Genomic DNA, 14,782 nt, shown 5'->3' on the forward strand with positions numbered 1-14,782 from the left:
GGCGTTTATGTGTGATCCAACCATTGGGGTGGTTTCTCTTTTGCCTTAGCTGGGGAGCTAGCCATCTCTGAAACTGATCAAACGCAGACTCAGTGTCCACCGGGTCTGACCACAAATCTGTGGTATGTGAGGTTGTCCTAATGATGAACAAATTAAATACTATTCATACAGACTCAAGTCAAGCAAAACCATCAAGGATGGAGAGAGTGAAGGCAGAGAGCAAACACATAGCTGCTCATTCCTGACGATCTCTGTGCACATACATCCGGCAACACCTGTGGCATCGACGTAACAACAGCCTTGTTTTCAGAGGGCTCCCCACATGGCTAGGACACGGGGCATAAAAACCCATCATCAAGTCACAGTGGTATGTGGCCAGGCACCTACGAGGGTTCACTGGATGACAAGTGACAAGAGTCCCTGGAAGGAGCAGCCAGGGTCCTCGGCTATACTGATCAAACAAGGCCAGAAGGTCCCCGAGGACCAAGACCACGCCTGCCTCTTATGTCCCAGTGCTCCTAGGCCAGCATCTGCTCACATTCTTTCTCAGTGATACTCAGGAAGCACCTGAGAGTACCTACCAAATCCCAGATTTCTGCTCCCCTTTCCCATTACCTTTCATCAGGGACTCCCTCCTCAACACCCCCTTTCACACATACACCATCACTGCCTTTGAGTCATTGCCCCACACAGGCTGCTCTCTGGGCAGACACAGGGAACAGTACCATCTACACTCCCTGAGTCCCCAGGAAATAGAAGAACTAAATTAGCCTGCAGGAAAAGTCCAAAAGACAGCTAAGGTATTTGCCAACACCCGGGGTGAAAACTGCTCACAACTTCCCACTGTTGCTGGTCCTAGTATTTATGAGCCTTTCTCTGGCCCAGTAGTGGTGTTGATGGTGAGAGAGACAGTGACGCAAGACAGACTTGGCTCTTGTGGAGGTTACAGAGGAGCCAGGGATCCTACCCTTCTTGCCTGGCCTCTGCCCGGCAAAGGTGGGCCAAGCCTGCCACCAGTGGACCCAGGGAAAGCCCAGCCCTCCGCTCCCTCACAACTAAAAGTATTTATCAGCCTGGCCAGTGTTGCTCAATGGTTGAGCACAACCTAAGAACTAGGAGGTCATGGTTCCATTCTCCGTCAGGGCACATGCCAGGGCTGCGTGCTTGATCCCCAGTAGGAGGCATGCAGGGTCAGCCGATTAATGCTTCTCTTTCATCACTGATGTTTCCCTTTCCCTCTCTTCCTCTCTGAAATCAATAAAAATATATTATAAATATTTATCAATATTACAGCTATTCTAAGAGCAAAAGCATGATGCCCTGGAGGGTATGGTCAGGGTCTTTGGCAAGACCTGGGGTGGGATATGTGTATCTGAGCTAAAATGGCATTTAAGCAGAGTCTCCAAAGATGACAAGGAGTTAAAAGGGGGAAAGTGGACATGAGAATGTTCTGGGCAGAAGGAGGAGTGTGTGCAGAGGCTCAGAGCAAAGGCTGTGCTGCAGGAATGAAAGATGCCAGCAACAGGGGCCAGGGCCACTGTAAGAGGTAAAGGCCTGGAACTTTACTCTCAGGGCCATGATGGCTGCTCAAGTAGAGACAGGTGGTGCTTCAGTTTGTCTGAGAGAATCACGCCCCCCACGCACCCCCATTACAACTGCATCACAATCAAACTACAGGCATGTCTGCAGCTGCGAGGGAGGCTCCTAGTCTGTGTGGAGCAAACCAACAGGAGACAAATGCTGCAGACCAAGAGGCAGAGGCAGAGGCGGGTCCATGGACTCAAGAGCAGAACAAATGAACTGCACTGCTGGGAGAACGCAGGGCAAGTGACTGTGACTCTGTACAGTGGGGTGAAGTCTTCTGTCTCAAGACCCACTGGGGAGGTGCAGTGTTAGCCTTTGGGGAAGCAGGGCATGCTGTAGGGCTGCCTGTCTGTCAGGAGGTCTTCTAATTGCCCTCAGAAAGCTGAGGCAGAGGAACAGGTAAAGGCTCAGGCCAGGGGGCCGGCAGGAAGGGAGGGGCAGGGAAGCCACTCCCAACCACACACCTGCAGCCCCATCTTCAAGTCAGGGCTCAGAAGTGACTGTGATAAACCAAAAGGCAAGGCCTGCGAGCCTCCACCCCCCACCCCCCACCCCACCACTTTGCCACACTTGTCCATACCCACCGCACTTGCCAATTTCCTCTAACAGAGAAAGGTCACAGCGATCTAATGGCATCTCTGGGGCTGGGCAAAGGAAGGGGACTATGAGGACTTGGGCAGGTGCCCAGGCAGCCCTTCTGCAGGCAGCTTTGAGTTTGGAAATAAAAGGAGGACATGGCAAGAAGTGCCTGGCAACATGCAAAGTGTCCAAACCTGGGATCTGTCCTTCTGGACCACGTCCCAAGAGAGCAGGCTGATGGGGGCTTGGCACTTCCAGGGGTGCTTAGCCAAGGCCAGAAGAATGCATTTGGCCGGGGCCTGCACTGACCTGATGCAGAGGGCTTCCAACTAAATTTTACGCCTGGGGTGGGGGAGTGTAAGGAAGAAGAAAGAAATCAAAATTCAACTGTATAAAGGAAGACAGTAATGGGTCACTTAGGTAACGTGGAAGGAATAGCAGGAAGGAAGATGTGTGTGGTATATTCAGAAGGAAATAACCAGGAACCTGGTTGTTGCCATCCTGGAGGAAGGACCCATGACCTGAGCATGGTCACTAATGGGAATTCTTTATCCAAAGGAAACGGACTTACAGGAGAGAGAGGTCAGGGAGCCAGGATGGGACCATCAATATGAGAACCCCAGGAAAGAGGGAACACTTAAGTGTTTTTATTGAGGGAATATAAGAGGGTGGCCAGTCAGGTGACTGGTACTCCCCTCATGTAGATCGCAAAGGTGAGAGAGCAACAAGGATAGCACAGGCCTTGAGGATTTCAGCCCCTCAGCCCTGGTCCAGGTCAGCCAGGTCTGACATCGACCAATACCAGCTAGTTCGCTCTGTCCCCCCCAAAGCCCGGCACTGATTACTCATCTCTTGAAAATCCCGGCAGACACGAGGCCCAGCTTGGCCTTAAAGTGAAGTAAAGAAAGAAGTTACTATGAATTGAGCACCTTCTATACACCAGGGAAGGCCTAAATATCATACACTCATCATCCTATTTCTCTCACACCAACCTTATGAAGGTTAGCGTCCCATGTGAGAAATGAGGAAACAGGTTCAGAGAGGTTCAGTGGCTTGTCCAGGGCTACACAGTGGGCTGGACACTCGCAGACTGCTCCTCCAGACCCAGTCTCTGCTTCGCTCTGCTGGCCTCTGTGGAGAGCACCTCCCAGGAAGAACCAGCCAAGATGGGCAGAAGGAGAGGATGGAGTATTTATGCCCCCGTTCTCTTCGGATGGGCCACAGTTTGGCAGAAGTAATTAGGCCACTAATTCTGTCCCATAGGCTCCCTCCCAAGTCTACAGAGATCTTATTAAGTTCCTCCAGGCTAGTTTCTGGATGCTTCCCCACCCTCAAATGGTCCCCTGACCCTCGGCACATCTCTGTAAGGAATCCCTCAGGCCCCCTCTGAGCACGCGCCATCTTCCAGAAGGATTCACTGACAAGCTGAGCAAATACTAGGATTTGAACCTCGAATGGCCTGAACGAAAGCTTGGGCTGCGAATCATGATGTGCCTATGTGGTGACTGACTTAAGCCTTAAAGGAGAAGTATACTATAATCATTTCTTTAAAGAAAAAGTATGGTGGACACAAACATTCCAATTCTGCTTTCATCGATGTCCCTCGCAGCACAGTCCAGAGTGTCCAATTGGAATCTCTTGTCATGCGATTTTTCTTTGAAGAGATAAATTGCTGGTAGAAAGATCTGAATTTAATAAGATGTTGGGTGGCTTCGATTGATTTTAATCTGTGATGGTGTCTCCGATGACTTTGCCAGGACTTGGCTTTCTGGCAGGTCTTATGAAACCAGGGGCTGGGCCAGCCAATTCTATAATAGTGGCTCCAAATTGCATAGGTTCCAGGGACCTCCCCAGTTCATAGCTAATAACTAACACCATCGACTTTCAACTGTGGCTGAATCACAGAAATGTGAAAAAGATCCCAAGAGAAAAAGCTCAGAACTTTGAAAATTCTTTAGCCTTTGCTTTTGGTGTTGGGCCAGCTCTCTCTGAGCTGTTCACTCAGATCCACTCTGCTGCTGGGTTTCTTAGCATCGCTACTATGGATATCTGAGTTTGGATAATTCTTTGTTGTGGGGGGCTCTCCTGTGCACTGTAGGATGTGTAGCAGCTTTTCTAGGCTCTACCTACGAGAGGTCAATAGCATCTGCTCCCCAGTTGTGACAACCAGTCATATCTCCAGACACTGCCAAATGTCCCCGGGCCGGGGGTGTGGGGATGTGAGGGGGAGACAATTACCCCTGGTTGAGAATCACTGCTCGGAGTGAATAGCCTCATTAGGATGGGCACAAACTCAGCTTACTCAAGCTGTACAAAAGAAATACTTTGTCACCTGCAAGATTCTGTGTCGTCAGTCTAATGAACTTATATGCCTTTAAATTAAGCCCAGTTTTGTTCTCACAGTTCAGAGCTACATTTTCTAAACCATTAAGGCCGAAGCTGCCTCTTAAGATGAAAACTATACATGGTCAAAATTACCTTCCATCTTTTGGAAGATGCCACTTTATGAAGCCCATACCCACCCTCACAGTTCCAACCATCAAGGTTTTCATTTAGCTTCAGTGGAATGCTGTCAGAATTACTGAGTTTGTGGCCATGGGCCAGTTATCTTCAAACACAAAACTTTAAACTCTAAAGCAGTGGTTCTCAACCTTCCTAATGCCGCGACCCTTTAATATGCCGGGTACTGGTATGTGGGCGTATCTGCATGTGGGCGGACCCGCCTGGAGATGGATAGAGGAGCGGTATCTTGGTTCCTAAGACCATTGAAAATATGTGTTTTCCAATGGTCTTAGGCGACCCCTGTGAAAGGGTCATTTGACCCCCAAAGGGGTTGCGACCCACCGGTTGAGAACTGCTGCTCTAAAGTCATATTTGATGTAGGAAGTCATTCATGCTCCAAGAGGCACATGAGAGTCAGGAATGGCCCAAGAAAGAAACAGATCTGTGGCCCTCGTGTCATGCTCATAGGGGGACATACGCCAGAGTTGATGTTGGGCAGGATTATAAACACGATTAAATTGTAACTTCCACTCCCCTCCCTTTGTGCCTCTCGATTGGTTATGCTTCTGACCGAGTTCACTTGGTTAAACATATATATGCTACCACTCCACTGTGGTACCATGTAGGACAAAAAGAAGCCAGTTTTAGGTCTAATTATCCTAATGGTTAGCATATAGATTCTATTTCACACCATAATCAGAAAATTAAGAGCAATTTGAGGTTATTGTATCATTTATTACTGTCTCATCATTTTGAACTTGAATCTTATGCATGATTTCAAACATCAGCCCCCATTTATGAAGACTTCCTTTGAGCTCTTTATATTTCTATTTTAAGGTTAGGTCTTGTCTTGGTTCAAACAGAGTCAAACAGGATCAACCCTAATATCTGCTTGTCCTGCCATGCCCAGGTGGGCTAGTGGAACTCCTGGGTTAGCTACATGACCATTTTCTTTCTTTCTTTCTTTCTTTCTTTCTTTCTTTCTTTCTTTCTTTCTTTCTTTCTTTCTTTCTTCCTTTCTTTCTTTTTTTAGTGAAGTAGACTTCTATTTTTTTAAAATATATTTTTATTGATTTCAGAGAGGAAGGGAGAGGGAGAGAGAGATAGAAACATCAATGATCAGAGAATCATAGATTGGCTGCCACCTACACGCCCCCTACTGGGGATCGAGCCAGCAACCCAAGCATGTGCCCTTGACCGGAATCAAACCCAGAATCCTTCAGGCCACAGGCCAATGCTCTATCCACTGAGTCAAAGCAGCGAGGGCCCATTTTCCTATAAGAGCAAATCGGGAGACAAGCCTAACTTCAAACTGGCAACACATTTCAACAGCACCTATAGTTCTTGTCAAGCCCCAGACAGAAACATCAAAGATGTCAACACAAAAACTGCTATTTTGGAAGGGATATACTAGCATTAAAATGGATAGTCCTAAATAATAACAGCTAGCAAATAAACTGATTGAATTTGAGGGTATTTTTTCCAGGTTGAGCAAGATAGAGTTACTGTTAATTAGATGTTCTAATGTGATTAGCAGCAACCTCATTCATTACATAAATATTGATTTAGACTTTTCATGGGCCAGGCACTGTGTTAGGCACAAAGAAGTCATATGTGAAAAATTGTCTTCCTTAAAATATTTTTCAAGCCAAAGTGATCTCTTAAGTCAGAGTCAACAGATATTATAATATCAAAACAACTAACATATAAGGAAAATATTAGCTCTTCCTTCTAGTAGAGTATGACCAAGTCTAAGCAGAACCAGCTAGCTTGAGATTGGGATAAAACTAGGAATCCACATTTAAATTCTCATTCCAAAAGGTTGAGCCTCTCTCACTTGCATCTATTCACTAATGGATGTGGTTTTCCACTAATCAATGATTCAGTTTACTTGCGCTTGTTAACAAATTCATTCGCAAAGAAATGGAGAAAATTTCAGTTAAAATAAGGGGTATTTTAAAAGGCAGTGGAAAAAGTATTTTAATTATAAATTTGTTGAGGATCATTCTCTGAATTTTCTCTCTTTTTTAGAGTTTGATCTCAGAAAGAAATAGCCCTCATATATATGTCAACTTTGTAAAAGTTTCCTCTCTATAGTAGGCCACCATCATTTCTTCATTTTTTACAGAGTGGCCTATATAGTCAAAGATGTGTCCTCTACCATGGTCTGTGTAATAAATATTAGAGTGGAAACAGCTGTCTCTGTTGATTAATGTGTCTACTTTCTTTTTTTCATGTTGTGTATTCATTAATGAGCTCATAAAACAATCATTAAATGCCTATTCTGCTCCAAGCATTGTGGGTAACAAAGGTGAATGCAAGCATGGGTCCTCCTCTGAGGAACACATGGATGAGAAGGGAGAACGATTGGATATGTAGTGAGATAAGCCCTGTATCTTAGGGATGCACAAGCTGAAGGGAAATGCAGAAGAGGAAACAAATAATGCTTTGTAGAAGAGAAGATGCTTTAACTAGATAAATAAACATCCAGTGGCACCCAGTGCAAGAGGGAAGTCAGGCACAGAGGCACACCTGAGAGAACATGGCACCTTCCAGGTACTGATAGCACTTTGGTGTTAATGGAACATAACATGTGGGGGTGGTTGTGGTGGTAAAAGCCTGGTTGTAGGGACCAGATGACCAATAGTTAAGGTCTTAACTTTATGTTGTAAATAATGGAGAGCCACTGGAAGATTTTAAGAACAAGGTATAGATAATGACTTTTTTGATTGGGTTGCTAAGACGAACCTAGAAGATGTAAGATCTGTTAGAACCAGATTAGAGATGACTAAGATTAGGACTAAGGCATTGGTGATAGGAAGATAGGGAAGAGAGAAAGGAGCACAAAACACTTGGTGATTGACTGGATAAAGGGAAGAACATTGAGGGAAGAGTAAAAAATTACATGTATGCTTCCAGCTTAAATGACTAGGCCAAGAAAGATGGTCTTAACCAGATGAGGACTAGAAGATACAAGTAGGTTTGAAGGTTGGAATTTTATGGGTGAGAGCTGGGTGACATATCTCATCTGAATGTCTGGCACCTATTAAGTCTGCAGTGTTTGAGGAGCATTCAGATGGTGATGTCTAAAAAGGTTGGATACATGCTGCCTGAGCTCAAGAAGGCCAAGGCTAAAGATGCAGACCTAGCAATTTTTAGCACATGGTAGGTAGTTAAGATTCACAGGTAGGGACCCAAGGTCACAGCCATAGGGCGTGGCATGAAAAGAGAGGGTTGCTGGAGAAGGAACCTTGGAAAAAACCTGACACTTAGGGGGCAGATAGAAAAACAGTAAGAAGATTGAAATAAAATGATGAGAAAATAATAATAAAAATGTAGAAGACATGAAAGTCAATTAAAACACTGAGTCTGAAGATTATCTAGTGGGATACACAGGAATCCAGAGATGCTGACCTAGAAAGTCAACAAAAATCTATTGAAACTTCTCAGTGTATCTAGTGGAAGAGCTTTCTCAGAGGATGTTCCAGCTTCAGAAGGTTCCAAAGATTCTTGCCATGCTCAGAGGCAGATACAATGCATTCCAGGGATTCTCTGGAAACAGCATACTTTTAAGGACTAAAAAACCACTCTGTGATATGTTGCCCCACACGGCAGGCATTGTATCATTTAGTACAAATATCTTATGGAGGTTGGTGATGGAAAGACAGGGGTGCTAGAGGAAAAAGAGGAGTGGTGGAGGTGGCAGAGTGGTGATCAAGGTCCTGACCACAGATAAAGACTCTAAAAGGAACCAGTGAGTTCTTCATTTTTACTATAAGGAACCAGAGAGTTATTCTTTTTTCGCTCTTTCTCAGTCCCAGTCACTGACTCTGAAAATTCAAAGTATCGCCTGATTAAGAATGCTCATTGTCCCTACCTGTAGAAGCCTCCTCACGGTACCTGGAGCATTTTCCCAAGGCTCCCACCTGGAATGCAAAGCACTGATGTCTTTCTGGATTCCCTGTTAGCTCCTCTAGGTGCAGAAAAACTCATTCACCCCCCAGAGCCTGGTGCAGACTGGGTCTTGCAGCTCCTGATCCCTTTTGCTATGTCAAGAACAAACAAGCTAATTACTGTTCAAAACCTTACTTTTTTTTAATTTACATTAAGCAGATTTTAGGATACAAATTTGATGATAAAAGTTGGTTCAAAACCATTATAACCCAGCGCTTAGAAACAATTCTCCAAGGTTCTCTTGTGTTCCGCAGTCCTGCAAGCAGAGGCACTGATAGCCTGTGCTCTGGACTATCTTCCTAAGGATGTGTGCCAACAGCCTTGGAAGACAGAGATAGTGTCTCCGGCTACAGCACAGGACAGGTTTATTGCCCACAGAGTAAAAGACATTGTCTTTCCCAGGGACAAAGGGAAGACATGCTAACTGCCCACTCTCAAAGAGTTGGAATTCCTAAGTGCAGGGTTTCTCTTTGTGTGCATTCAGGTACCACTTGTGCCTGTACATATCGCCTTGTGGGAACTGGGGCTTGGAAAATGGCACAGACGCTGATACTCTGGCTACTATTGTTGTTATAAGCAATTAAGTTCTTTGTCTCTGATCCAGAAGTTTCATGTCTTCTGCCAACAACATCTATGAAATTGTGGCAGGCTAACTTACTAGCTTACCAAGTACGGTAAAGTCTTAGACCCTTCACAGATTCTGATACCTGATTGCTATATGTAAAGTTATGTTGATCACATGATAACCTTCTTTAACAACTTTCCCAATGCCATTATTTGCTTTGTCTTTACTTAAGTATACTTAAGTAAGATTCATAATTTGTGTACATCAAAAGGATTTAAGACTGCCTGGTTGGTGTAGCTCAGTGGTTGAGCATCCACCCATGAACCCAGAGGTCACCAGTTTGATTTCCAGGTCAGGGCACATGTTTGGGTTGTGTAGGAGGCAGCTGATCGATGCTTCTCTCTCATTAATATTTCTGTCTCTCTCTCCCATTCCCTTCCTCTCTCTAAAATCAATAAAAACATATTTTGTTTAAAAAAGAACTCAAGAAGACTATTTAATGGTTTAACATATGGTGCAAAACACACTGCAGGAAAATGTTATTCTCTATAGGAGGAAAGATGGGAAGGTTTTCCTTTTTCCATGTTTACAGAGCATGAAATGGTAAGGCAAAAAAAAAAATCTAATGATTTGCAAAGGCTCTCAAAAAGAACTCCATAGCAGGTGTAGCAGGCAGGGCCTTAGACTTGGGTAGCGTTCCTGAGAGATTTTGCTTAATTAACCAAGTGGCATCAAGTAGCAGCAGTAAGATGAGGTATGGGGAAGTGGGGCAGCCCTGAGTCACAGAACCACAAGGAATCTAGTTTCCTGCCAATTCATGAAATAAGGGACTGGAGGTGTCCAAAGCTTTATGCAAATGAACTAGCATGCATTAGGCTGGTGATTGATGATATTCTGCTGCTACTGTGATTGGTGATAATATAGATGTCTATGATATTTGCCACAACAAAAGTGACAAAGATGTTCAATGACTGGTAAACAACAGCCATGATGATGAATGATACCTACATGAAAAATGATTATTATTTAAACAAATTGAACATTTCAAGAAACGCATATATGTCTATATTTTGTTTATGGATGTGAAGATCAGGAAGTTAGAGGCATTGTCCTATTGACCACTACTTCCAACACTAGAAAATCTAAGAGAAGATATCAGCATATCATGTCAACAATTTCTGTGAATGCCTCCAGGTAAATGCTGGTGAGTAGGACATGGCCATATACATCACGGTTTATATCTCTAATGGCCAAACAATGAGATATTTGGAAATATCTAGAAATCCAATGATAGGTAGAAAAAAAAAATAAGTGTTGAACATATTTTTCCCTGATGGATCTCAGAGGGAAGGGGGGGTGAAGAGGTAGGGAGTGATTGACCAAAGAACTTATATGCATATTTGCATAATCCATGGACATAGACAATAGTGTGGTGAAGGTCCAGGGTGGGGCAGGAACCAAGTGGAAGGGGGCAGCAGGGGAAAAAATGGGGGACATCTGTAATACTCTCAACAATACAGATAAAAAAATTAATATAGTGTGGTAAAATTTTCAAATGCATCTCCAAAGCATTATTTCTGTGTGCAACATATGAGTGGGGCTAAGTAGGTTTACAGTTTATTATTTTCAAATGGAAAATAATACAATAATTAATAAATATTAATACAAGAAAAAATTGTTTCATGTAATCAACTTTTGCCCCACCTTGTAGAGAACTAAACTAAAACTAAGAAAAATAATCCAGCCATTATACATGCTTTCATGGTGTCACTAGTAGGTGAAAGATACTTATAACCGCTTGATGGCAGCTTCCTTCTACCAGGAAAGGCCACCTGTCTCCATCTAGTCTCAGGAGGGACTGGGGTGTGTGAGCCAAGCAGCAAGGAAGGAACACAGTTCTAGCTTCCAAGGGGTAGTTCAACCCTGGGTCCACCATCAATGCCTGCTTTTGAGATGAGTGGTGTTCTCCACTATTTCCATGAAATAGGTTACCTAGATCTAACACCTGCTAGGATAAAGGGTTACCTTGCTATGTTATTTCACATCTGCTGCATCTTTTTCTCTGTGAGAATAATTTACTTGTTCCTAGAGTCATCTGTGAGTTTTTTGAAATAATAGAAAATAAACTTATTAGAAAGATATTCTGACATATACCCCCAGAACTCAGGGGAAATAAGGAAAATATAATGAAAGCAATGGATGAAGAGATAGGCTCTTCCATGCTTACCTAAATTTTGGGCTGATCGTCTCTGTCAGTTATGGCATAATGCAAATTAAACACATGTATGTGTTTCTTCCTCACTTGGGCCTGTTAGTTTCATACAGAGAAAAAATATTCAGGCCAGCACCACTAAATTCTAGGCAGTATTGGGACAAACATCCACCATGAGCCACAGAGAAGCAGATGGAAAAACAATTCAAGTACACACTGACCTGAGGGTGGGGGTAGTGGCACAATTCATAGGACTTACAGCAATTTAGCTGGGAAGGTTTGGGGCTGAAAGATCTCACTAGATGGCACACAATGCTATGGGTGTTTTACCAATAGCCCTTCCCTCTTTAAAATCATATTTTGTAAGAGAAAAAGTAAGGAAACTTTTGGTATTGTCATATCTTTTGCTATTAAAAGTTGTCCAAGAGAGTTTTAACAAAAGAACCCAGGAAGTGACCTTTAATCCCAAGGTACACAGAATTCGATAACAAATAAATAGAAAAATATCCTCTTTTTTGTAAATAGAATTCTGAAATGTAGGCCATGATATTGCAGATACTGGGAAGACCACCACCACAAATATTGTGATACCATGATGCCCTGAGAAATGACTGGGCTGAGCGCCAAAACAATAGCTGTACTCCCAGCAGGGTGCCAGCACCTCTTTGAGACTCGGTGAGAGGGATACTAGCCTCCCTGTTACTTACTCAGATGCACAAGGTATTAACTAGTAGTATTCGGGAGGAGGGGGCAGAGCCTGGCAGAATTATCACACAATTCCACAAGGTGAAAGAATGAAAAAGCGAGTCAACCCCTGGCACATTTGGACCACATCATGCCAGGTGTTTGGTGCAGGACAAACATCTGGATGTGTGATTATATTTTTTTTATTCTTCCTCCAGATGCTGGGATATTGTAAATGTTAGGGATAAGCAAAAAATTACTTTGATCATTTGAAAATGGGAAATGGGCCCTGGCTGCTGTGGCTCAGTGGATAGACCATCGGCCCGTGCAGCAAAGGGTCACAGGTTTGATTCCTGGTCAAGGAGACATTCCTGTTTTGCAGGTTTGATCTCCAGCCCCAGTCAGAGCTCATATGGTAGGGAAGGTATCTCTCTCACATTGATGTTTCTCTCCCCCCCCCCCATTTCTCCCTTCCACTCTATAAAAAGCAATGGAAAAATTGCTTGAGTGAGGATTAACCGAAGGGAAAGAAAACAAGAAAAGAAAATGGAACCTCATAAAAAGAATAGGATGCTAGGATGTTTCAAAGAACAATAACAACTGGGCTGAGGGAGCCCTTTCTGTAATACCAACTTCGCATGTCTGTCCTAAGGGCGGAGGTCCTCAAGGCAGAAGGCACCCCAAGCAGTTCTTTCTGAACCCATTCTCTAATAGCGTTTCTCCTCATACACTTATCATTTCCAATGGAATAATTCACTTAGGTATCAGGACAAGAAGGTTAGAATACTTTACTGGTCCCAACTGGCTTGGATGAAAATTACTTAACATGGGACGGACAGCTCTTTTAGATGGCACAAGAGCCACTGCTTTCTTTCTCAGAAAAAAGCAAACATCACATAATGCTATTGTATCAATCTGTAATTATGTCTAAATTCAAGTTCCTATTCCTTTTTCAGAGGCAGAGGTCACTTACTGTATGATTTCAGTCAAACATTTGCTCAGTCTCCATTAATTTCTTCTTTGTAGAGGAAGATGACATTTGCTTTAAAAAATATATATATATATATTGATTTTAGAGAGGGAGAGAGAGATAGAAACATGACCAATGATGAGAGAGAATCATCGATCAGCTAGCTACCCGTTACACATCCCCTACTAGGGATCGAGCTGAAACGCAGGCATAAACCCTCCTGGTTCATAGGTTAATGCTCAACCACTGACCCACACGGTCTGGGCTGACATTTGCTTTTCATCTTTCTGAAAGCACACCAAAATAACTTTATGTTTTCATACTGTATGTACTCAAAACACTATTTTCTGTGTCCTTACTGAAGTTTAAAATGTTCTTTTTCATTGGCCAGAACAGCCTCCAGTTTGACTCTAACTGGACAAAATATTTAAAGAACTCTCTTTTTGCCACAGATATCAACTAGATTCAAATTTTTGAGGACAAAGACTATTTAGAGATACTGACAATTCCCTCTCAGCTTGAGGCCTCTCTGTATTTCACAGTTGAGGCCACCATTCTGCAAACTTCTGGAGGTACAACAATGAGCATGAAAGGTCCCAAGGTTAAGTGCAGAATTCCTTTGCAGGGAAGTGTTTTTCATATCACCAGTTCAGTCAGAGCAGTGATATCAGGCGGGGTTTGGGAAGCACGGAGTTGTCACAGAACAGTCATTTTTCCGATTCTCAGAGTCTCAACATTTTAAGACCGACATTACTCATCCATGACCGAACCATCTGCCTGGGACGGTCTTCCGCGGCTCAGGGACCAGGAGGACTGGCCGAGATGCAAAACCCCGGTGCGGCAGCCTGCCCGGCAGAGCAGCCCAGGGCCGGGAGAGCCAGCGGAGAATCGCACAGACAGTTCTGTTCCGTTACAGCCAGTTCTGCTGAGGTCACGGAGTCCTGCCTTGTTTAAATTAAACTTGATGCCATATTTAGGCAACCCTCCTAGAGTTAAGAGTTGCGTGTCTCTGTTGTCTCCGTTGGCTGAGTCTCTGTCAGGCTGCAAACCCCAGTACTGGGTAAGCCCACCGGTGCTGGCTGCAGGGTTAACCAGCAGGCACCGTGGAGGCGCCTGTGCCCAGAACCACCCCCTCTGCTAAAGTGAAAGAAAACGGACCCACAACGTGCAGAGCAGCCAGGAAGACAGCTGATGCTCCGAGGCTGCAGTGCACCATGTCCTTGTTTCCCCCCAAATAAAGCGAAGGTGACGGGGAATTTTTCCAGGGCCAGCCTGCCTGTCTGCACACACGCACCTCCACCCATGCCTCGTGCCAGTAATCTTTACTATTTTCCTTTTTATTCTCTTCTTCGACATTTAAAGCCTATGTTCACGAGGTCCACATTTTTCTTTGCCTGCACTGCTTAATTTTATTCCCCATCAGTTTAATTTAAACCAGACCGACAATCCCTCGGGTAAGAACATTTCAAAGTGGCCACTTTATGGGGCCGATCCAATAAAGAAATAACATCCAAATGATAGAGGACTAAGTTAAAACCCTGTGATTTAGAATGAGATGTCAAAGTCAGTCTTATCTTCGGAATTTTTTTTTTCAATGACCAGACACTGACCATCTTTACAATAACTTTGCTTTCATGGACGTGGTCTGAACACACATACTCTTGCACCTGTGGCAGCCCAGGCTGCAGTCCCCCCTAAGCCTAGCCTTAGCTGGCTGTCAGTGTTCGTTTGA

General features: G+C 44.0%; 1 protein-coding gene across 1 annotated transcript in view; it reads right to left on the bottom strand.

The window, feature by feature from the left end:
- Positions 1-14,782, bottom strand: part of FHOD3 (formin homology 2 domain containing 3) — a 324,340-nt gene that overhangs the window by 57,290 nt on the left and 252,268 nt on the right. The window lies entirely within an intron of this gene.

Source organism: Myotis davidii, unplaced genomic scaffold (genome assembly GCF_000327345.1).
Source record: "Myotis davidii unplaced genomic scaffold, ASM32734v1 scaffold259, whole genome shotgun sequence".
In the NCBI taxonomy this organism is placed as follows: domain Eukaryota; kingdom Metazoa; phylum Chordata; class Mammalia; order Chiroptera; family Vespertilionidae; genus Myotis; species Myotis davidii.